Raw genomic sequence first — 9,739 nt, 5'->3', positions numbered from 1 at the left:
AACCAATCTCAGTCATCCTCTCACTGAAGTCGTACTACTGTGTTAAATGTAAAAAAGGGGCCTCCGTGGTCGAGAGGGTTAGCACGCCAGGGCGGCCCAATGAACCAGAACCTCTCATCACCGATTCGGTCGCTGTGAGTTCAAGCGCATCTCATGCTGGCTTTCTCCGGACGTACGTGGGTAGGTCAGCAGTCTGCGAGTGGTCGTGGGTTTCCCCCGACGTCTGCCTGGTTTCCTTCAACCATAATGCTGGCCCCCATCGTATAAGTGAAATATTCTCGAGTATGGTGTAAACCACCAATAAAATAAATAAATAAATGCAGTGAAACATCTTTTGACTTACTGTCGGGACAAAGTTAAATGACTGGAAGACAAAAATGTTTTGCGCGTATATGTTTTCACGCACTTTGCTGAAAGGCAATCCTAACCTCCTCTATTTGACGCCTCAACACTTGAGATTGCCACGTTCAAAAGCAATCCGTCAAAGTGTTTTACAGTTATTGGCCGAATCAAAAGTACCCATCTGAAATACAAAGATAACCACGCCGGCCACAATGTGTCACGCACAGCCAATGAGAGGCGTCATCTCATTAATGTGATGACGCAAAGCGGTATCAGAATGCTATTGATGGCGGTAACCTGGTATTCCATGGAAGGGAAGTTTAGTGCAGAGGGCACTTAGTCTTTAGGTAGGTGTTTCAAATCACATGATTGTGAGGCGTTTGTGTTTGGGTAAGACTGTAACGCACATTTTGTGTCTGCATGAAGCGAGAGAGAGAGAGAGACAGAAAGAAAATACAGTCGTCATGTTGAAAATAATATTACCCAATTCTGAGAGCTGGCAGGAAGGTGGTGTAAATCCATATAACTTTTTTATGAAGCAATCTGGGCCTGATTGCTCAAAAACTCTTTTAAGACTTAATACCAGATGAAACTTTAAAAGTCTTCAATTCTGTACGTAGTCCAAAAAGCAATGGCATAACAGTTTGTTAAGTATGAACTAAATCTGATGCCCTCATTCTTTGACTTTGGACAACTGCATTAAGTGCTGAATTCGGATAAAATTTTTAATTTAAAATATGATTTAATACCGGTATTAGCTAATACACTTTCAAACCATTGGGCCCAGAATACCGCATTGGCTGGATCCAAGAAATCCGATGTCCCACCACATCTCGTGACAATGTCAATTTTCATTCAGTTCTCCATGAAGGTAATGGGAGACTCTAGACAAACTACACAGACGGTCCAAATGACAGTATACCGCATCGTTTTCTTCCGTGACGTTGTAGTGTGTGTGTACTTGTTTTATTTATTTACATATATTTTATGAACAAACGTACACCGATAAATGTGACGTAATCAAGGAAAGACCAAATGAATTCACAGCTTTGGACCGTATTGACACGGGCGGGAAGGAATATTGCGTGGGGAGAGGCGTGGGGTTGGCGTGTAGGAGTACCCCATTGTATCTTCATGACGTTACAATTTGTTTGAGCATTTACCAATGTGTGGGGTATTCGGTGGACCTAGTTGCGATACTAGTGTTTAAGATTGGTCAGTTGAGTGTTCTTGCTTAACAGTTCGGGAAAGTCTGTTTCCTTGACTCTTGCGCGTGGGATAATAACCTATACAACCTTGCCATTAAGACTGACCTGGGTGCGTTCATAACTTCGATGTCTATGACGATACCATCAGCGTATTCAGTCTGAGAACCGATGATCGCTTGTCGCTGAGAACCATCCATATTTGCGCGTCCAATATGCTCCTCAGGTACATGATCCGCCCTAAGTAATGTCCTGTCAAATATATTATGACTTTATATAAGCATCCAGAAAGGTACGTAATCGCTCAAAGACATAATGAGCGATACAATCTCTAAAATAACGTCTCCAGCAATAGCAAGTGACGAAACACAAGCTCACAAAGCCCTCTGTACAGAAAATGGAGTACAAATTACGAATGTCGGATTGCGTGATAGCCGATACCTTCAAACCTAGCAAAATCCTTCATAGAGGATAACACTAAATATGATTGCTCACAAGTAGACTTGAGTAAATCACTCCTCACAAGTGGACTTGAGTAAATGACTGCGAACTTCACAACTCCGTCGCTCATATTTATAGACTAATGCAAAAAAATTCGGGATGGTTTGATGGTAAACATGTTTACAACACCAATACATATTTCCAGAATGCACACTCTATTTACAATGACACTAAACTCATGAACACGGACAACTCTAGAACCCTCGACTAAATTACAGTGCAGGCTATTAAGTACACAGAGAGAAAAATGTAGGTCAGACACTGACAAATAAAAAAAAATAATAAAAATATAATACAATATTTTAACTAGACCACTGTTGACACCAATGTATCAAAATACAGCGATACGATTAGCTGACAGAAGCTAAGGGCGATTTCCCAACCGTTTGACCTCTGGAAAGGCTTTTGAAAGATTTATTTGTCGCTAAATGGCTGTGTCAGCTTCCAAAAATTCGGTATTTGAATTTAAACGATTTTGTGGCTATATTATAGATTTATGTGATACTTCGGTTTTTTTCTCTATCTGAAATCAGCAATGTGCATTAACCTTGACAGCGTACATGTATGCGTGTATGTGTATATATGAGGTGTTACGTCATACTTAAAGAATTTTTCAGTCATATGACTACGAAGAGTCATTTGGTGCGAACACCTATACCGTGTCTTCTAGTGGCAGGACGAGTTTATGCCGATAAAGTGTTGTTGCCAACCCAGACATGACAGCCCACCCAGTCACATTATATTGAAACCGGGCCAACCAGCCATGCTTCCTTGATCTAACCCCTCAGAGCACCAAGCCAGGTAATAACATGATAAAATCTTTGGTATGATCCATACCCGGGTTTGATCCTTGGTCTCCGGATCATCAAGGCAGATGCTCTAACCATTAGACCATCGAAGCAGTCCATGTATCTTGTACAGTCTTGTACAGTATTGTGCAGTATTGTGCAACTGTGCCGGTTTAGAAAGAATGAACTTTTAGGTTAGCCATGTGATCATTTTGATACAAAACCAGTTTTTTTAAAGCTTTGTTGTGTTTTTTTTCTGCGATAAACTCTTGAAAAAAGAACATCTATAAATGTATATTGATGCATTGATAACGCCATTGCTTGTATAAATCTATAAGCCAGGTAATCAGCGTGTCAAGCTTCTCAAATTACATTAAGCGAGAATGACAGCTGTATGTTCTTTATGTTTATGTTCTAGGGAATAGTTCTTCATACGGCTTAGATTTCAATGTACACCTGTGTAAGATCCTTTTACATAGAGGCCTAGTTGACGAAAAAGTAATAAATTAAATGCAATGATCACAAAAACATCAAGTCTTCTTTACGTGTAGCCTTCCTCCAGCCTGCATAATTTGGACTATGCTGCGTAGTCATAACTTTTATGCTTGCTTTTGTGATAATGATTTATGGGCAAGCTGGTAGAGTACCGGTAGTATTCATGTAGGCCAATTATGTCAAGCAACCAAGCTTAAGAAGACACCCCAAGTGCACGCATCCGCAAACAATATGGCGTGTTGGGCTAGATGCTCATCGCCCTTTACAATCACCAGTAACTTGTTGTTGTTGTTAGGACTAACTGATAAGAGTAGATGCCATGGTAACCCTGAGTTCGATGTGATGGTACTGACTTGTGATACCGGGCTATTCACCAGGGGCGGCTGTTTTGTAACGCTTATGTTTGTTTGTCGTTTACCGTGTGATGTAGACTGCCAACCTGGTCCTCCTGAATGCGTTACCCGTCATCCTAGCGTAGCTTACGATGTTCTTCATTGGAGAACAAATGTGTGTCTTGTGCCCAGCATGAAAGATACACGGTGTCATGCAAAATAAAACTTTCAATTTCTTAGAATTCTTCTCCAAACTAATATAGGAAACTGCTGTTGTGGTACGTATGCATTCAAACATGGCGGTTGGAGTTGGAATTTAACCAGTTTCCACTACAGTTTCATGTTGTGTGGGTTTACAAGTGATGACACATGGGAACACGTACCTGGAATTGATAGCTGAGACGACTGTGACTATGGACAAGCAAATTATTTGGAGTGAGTGAGTGCTTGGGGTTTAACGTCGTACTCAACATTTTTTCAGTCAGATGGAAGGAACCCTTAGGGTGCATGTACGTGAAATGTGCCTCCTTGCTGCAGGACGAATTTCCAGAGCTCTTTTATTTAGTGCTACTTCACTGAGACGACTTACCGAAGGTAAGTAAGCCGCACCGCCCGAGTCATTATACTGGGACGGGTCAACCAGTCGTTGCACTATCCCGAATAAGCGAGGAAGTTATATCTTCCTCTTTTGAATTCTTTGGTGTGACTCGATCAGTTATATCTTCCTCTTTTGAATTCTTTGGTGTGACTCGATCAAGGATTGATCCTGGATCTACCAGGTCCCGAAGCGGACGCTCTACCAACTGTGCTATCCGGGCCGGTCAAATTATGTGGTGCCCAGCAGTAGTATACAGAGATGTTTAAGGTAAGCTCATGAAACAAGACTGGGCTGTAATAGTAAACATAATCACAGCCCTACAGAGCTAGTGCTCTCACTGTGTTTGGCCCCGGAGCCGAAGCCATCTTGACTTGGCCTCGCCGCTTACGCTAACTTGCTGCCCTCAACATCATCAAATCGCAAAATCTATGTGAAAATGTAAAAGAAATCAAATCCGAGCAACCTTAAAACCCTTTAGTCACTTGCAGCCGTTAAACACAACTTAGGTCTCTAAGAACTAACGAAGCAAAACCAGCTTTAAAAATTGGAACAAATTCAACACGTGTGTGTGCCGCAAAAGTCAGTGCAAAAAAAACCGTTCCTACCGAATCGCTGCTTGGTTAAGGGGAGATAATCGTGCATCCTCTTGCCCATTACCCTCCTCCCACTTGCCATTAACCTCCCTTTATTCGAGTATATGTAGAAAAACAAACATTACACCTAGAATCTCGATAACCCGTATTAATCTGTAGCTTAGTTAATTCCATGAATTCAGGATCTGAGGCTAGTCTCGGTCCAGACAACAAGACTGAAACAACCCACAGACATAAAGAGTACACACATACACCGACATAAATGCGCACATGCAAAGTATAGACCCAAGTCTTTGCGTGTATGTTATTTATTTATTTATTTTGATTGCAGATGTTTTTACACCGTACTCAAAAATATTTCAATAACATACTACAGTGTTCAGCATTATGGTGGGAGGAAACCGGATAGAGGCCTGAGGAAATTCATGGCCATACGAAGGTCGATGGCAGATCTTCCCGCGTACGAGCAAAGTGGACACAAGCATGGACTGGAAATGAACTCACAGAAACCGCATCGGTCTGAGGGCGTATCAGTTATATTCGAGTCAGGATAGACTCGTGTTCTTGTGTCAGTCTTATCATTTTCAATGAAATTCACGCTGATAAGGTGGATTTCGAATTACCTGAACTGTCACTGCGCTGATTACTCGGCTTGTATCGGCTTGAACTATAGTAATATATCATGTAGTTAAAATCTTCGGGAATATTTGGATACAGATGCAAATTTTGAGAGAGTAAATGATGGACTTCTATTACATAAATTCTTATTGATCGAGCTACATCAATTTCTTACTTTTCAGAAGCTTTCTTCTTTGAAACTTGCCAGTGGTTTGTTGTTCTGATTTAGTGCGGGTTATGTTGATATCTTGGTGATGGTGGTTTATTTTCATATACATCGCTTGATGCATCATTGATGTGATTTGGAATGAATGGCAGCCGATGTATATAGCGTCGTACATGCATTAGTATGAAACTGGATTCTTCGAACAGTAGGTGAGAAACAACGCTTCTATCTAAACCAGTTTCTATGGTATTTATCTGGCCTTCAGTAATATTGTCCCAAGCTATAGATGCATATTCCATAGGTGCTGTAATAAAACATTTATACATAGTTTCTAAACATTTTGTACTCAGACAACATTAAAGAACTCTGTTCATGTATAATTTTTATTGGCAGCCTCCAAAGTTTGTCCATTTGATTAGTCTGGTTCAAGGTTTAAAAATGACCCAGACAAACACAATGTCAATTTTTTTATCAGCGGACTGCGCTCCAGATCTATAGCACGCAGACCTACACGACGTGATGGCGGCACGAGTGCGAGGGCGAAGAGCGAGCACAAAGACGGGTGATATTTTACCTGTAGACATTTGAATTGTGACCTTTTACATAAATAAACTTTACATGATGGGTTACAATCTCCAATCGCGGTCCAAATCGGGCTCACTGACGTCCAATAGTAGATGCACATCATCAGACTAAGTTGACCACTGACTACAAACTAAACTCTGCAGCATTTTTTAAAACATAATTTGGCCTAAGCTACTGTGTTAGAGGGTGTATACGTTACTATACTATTCAACCATTTGCATGAATTTTTAGACGCCTTGCAGCTTTTTGGCCATAGTTCCGCGCCAGCGCACTAACCACTCGATCATGCAAGAAGGCCCCTGTTTGGCTAACCATTTGGTAAGGAGAGTGCGAGGAGTAAATTACTGATCTTTGGCAAATTACCGACGAATTTAATATCCAACACGTGGCATACATTACGCACACCCTTTTGGTGGAGGACAAAGGGATTTTCAACCAGCGTTTGTCGGCGCAAACGACCGTATGAACGTCGCTGATCGGTTATTGTCACAAAGATTTCAGAGCTGGAAAATATACTGCATCCATATACGGAAGCGGAATTTGACACTCCAACTGTTAATGGACTATCCTTAACACACTGTTTACCATAGTAATAACTTACGACTCAATTTCAAAGTTTCCGTCAGCTGCAATTAATCAATTTCGTTGTACGCTGTAATTTTTATAGGTCGAAGTAGCTGAGTGTTAGAAACATTTCCAAGACACGCAAAACAGGTTAGATATATACTGGAAAATATCGGAAGTACGTATGGAGGAGCATGGGTTCGAATTAAAAGAGTTGGGGTGGGGGGGGGGGGGGAGTGCGTGGCCGTGGCTTAGCTGGTTAGCGCGCTAGCGCAGCGTAGTGACCCAGGAGCCTCTCACCAATGCGGTCGCTGTGAGTTCAAGCCCAGCTAACGTTGGCTTCCTCTCCGGCCGTAAGAGGGAAGGTCTGTCAGCAGCCTGCGGGCTCTGCCTGGCTTCCACCCACCATAATGCTGACCACCGTCGTATAAGTAAAATATTCTTGAGTACAACATAAAGCACCAAACAAATACATGAATAAAATAAAAAGGGTCACATGGCGATTTTTGAAAGGTTCTATCGTATTAAAACATTTGCATGTTTATGTAGTTTTGGACTGGTGTTTTAAAACGTACCTATAAATATTTCACTTACATTTTCAGATCATGAGACATGGGATCAATCTCGGCCTTGGACAAAAATTTATGAATTTCTGTCGTGAAATTCTCTGTGAAATTGGTGACCTTAGCGATCGAGAACGTCCATGTGACCCTTTCCACAGTCTATAGCGTTATTGGAAAACAACTCGTCTTCTAATGCCTTAATCTGCATTTGTTGTTCAAAAGGGTATTAATTTCGCAAACGTCAAATGTTTAACCAGAGGTCTCCGGCTTAATCCACTCATAAAATTGATCGCTATTTTATAGGTGAAAAATTAGAGCGTTAAACAACAATCAAAAAAATAAATAAGTGAATAAAAAACAAATAAATACCCGATTCATTTATTTTAGCATTATGCTACATATTTTATTGTTGTATTATATGTAAGTAGAGCCCAAATTAAACGTTTGTGTATAATTAAGAATTAGTAATTACACTTACAAATATCACAATATTGTGCTAAAATAAAGAATTTTATGGGAAAAGGATTTTTAAAACAAATATGTATATATAGACACGTAAGCGTTTACATACAACATATACATATGTACAGGCTTACACATATGTATTCAATAACTACGGCTTGCGCTAAATAACTGCGAATTTTAAATATAAAAGTCAGATTGACAGGGTATTTAATAGTGTGGAAAGCAAAATGTATCACTCTTGTACATAAGCGTGTAAAGATTATTAGGTGGCTATTAGATTTCATTAAGATGTATCAGATCAATCAAAAATGGAGTCTAAACACACAGGTACGGTAAATAAAATAATAATTATTTCCGGTTAATAAAAATACATCAATACATCGTTACTCAACATCAGACAACGTTGTTATTGTTTTACTTCGAACACGACCACTGGCTCTAAGGCTAGTCTCAGTAATATTTGTATACAACACAGATGATACCCGAGCCTGATATGGACCGCCAAGGTAATCAGCGTTATATCTGGGGGTTCTTTCCCCGGTCTGCCCACTCCTGTTAAGGGAAAAATGCATTAAAAGTTAATGTCGCAACTGTAGCACTTACAGGTAAATTTGCAAAATCCTCTAGTTTAATGTCGGTTTAATCCAGAGAAGAAATTAGCACAAATGTGAGATCAAAACTTCATAGTTTGGATAAAACCTATACTTTTGTTTGAAAGAGAGTTCTCACTCACTGCTACATTAAAATGGTTTTTTCAAGCCCAAAAAAAAACGTTCTTTTGCCGCATGTATATTGCACTATACCTGCCTAAAAGACGCGCAATGTTTTTGCCTATGGAATATACAAGCCAATACATCCATATACGCACCATTTCCGGGCAATTAGCAGAGCAGAATGGCGAGAACAATGGTGACCAAGGGAGTGATGGAATCTGCAAAGAATGAAGTCAAAAGGTCTCTTAAAATGCTCGGTTTTTTTCTTCATAATTGTAATCTCCAACCGTGTATACACATATGTATTCAACAACTACGACGACTACCAACTTTCAACCCATTTCCTGTTTCAAAAACGGAGTGAGTAAGTGAGTGAGTGATTGGGAGTTTAACGTCTTCTTGGTGAGTTCTTAATGATACTTCGTTTGTCACAGAATAAATAGAAGACAAACAAAATAGTGATCGACCCAATGGTAATTCCCTGTTTGTAAATGTACTGTCATACCTGGTGTCTTCAGCATGGAATTGAAGCCGATGACAGAAATACGTTAGAGCTAAGATCGGTCTGCTACAAGGAAATCTGTCACATCTTAAAGACTAAGATTTTTAAAAGAACGCTTAATACCAAGGAGAATCCCAACCCATCCTCTTCCCACAGCCACAATACCCTTTCTAAAAGGCCAGTGCTACTATATTATACACCTTATTATGCCATAGGAACGGAATAAAACGTACCCGAGGTTTTGGTAGTTGAGGAGGATTCTGTGAATGGAAAAAAATCATTTTCTTTCAGTATCAAATCCAAAATTTATATCTAGCTACAAGCAAATATATAATTTCTTTAATTACCCGTAATGACATATAAGGGATGTTTTTAGGCTAAAATTTACACATTTGTGTGCTGAGCCAAGTCAAAAATTCAAACACAGCTACAATTAAAATGTTTCGCTCTAGAAAGTTTAAAAATTGTACAATGAATCACGAGTTAGGCAATGCACGCGACCTTAAAACCTGGCCCAAGGAACATAAAGCTCTCGTAAGTTTAAGTCAGACTTTGTCTTCACTCTCAAACTTTTTACTGCATAAAAATTGTGAAAATACACATTTATTTTTATTTTAATATTTTAATATCGTAAACTCTCGTGACAAAATTGAAAATTAGCATTTCTGCTCAAATCTGTTCTGGAATAATATCACAATGAAACCACAAG

The sequence above is a fragment of the Liolophura sinensis genome, chromosome 8, assembly GCF_032854445.1.
Source record: "Liolophura sinensis isolate JHLJ2023 chromosome 8, CUHK_Ljap_v2, whole genome shotgun sequence".
Taxonomy (NCBI): domain Eukaryota; kingdom Metazoa; phylum Mollusca; class Polyplacophora; order Chitonida; family Chitonidae; genus Liolophura; species Liolophura sinensis.
This window is presented reverse-complemented; position numbering follows the sequence as displayed.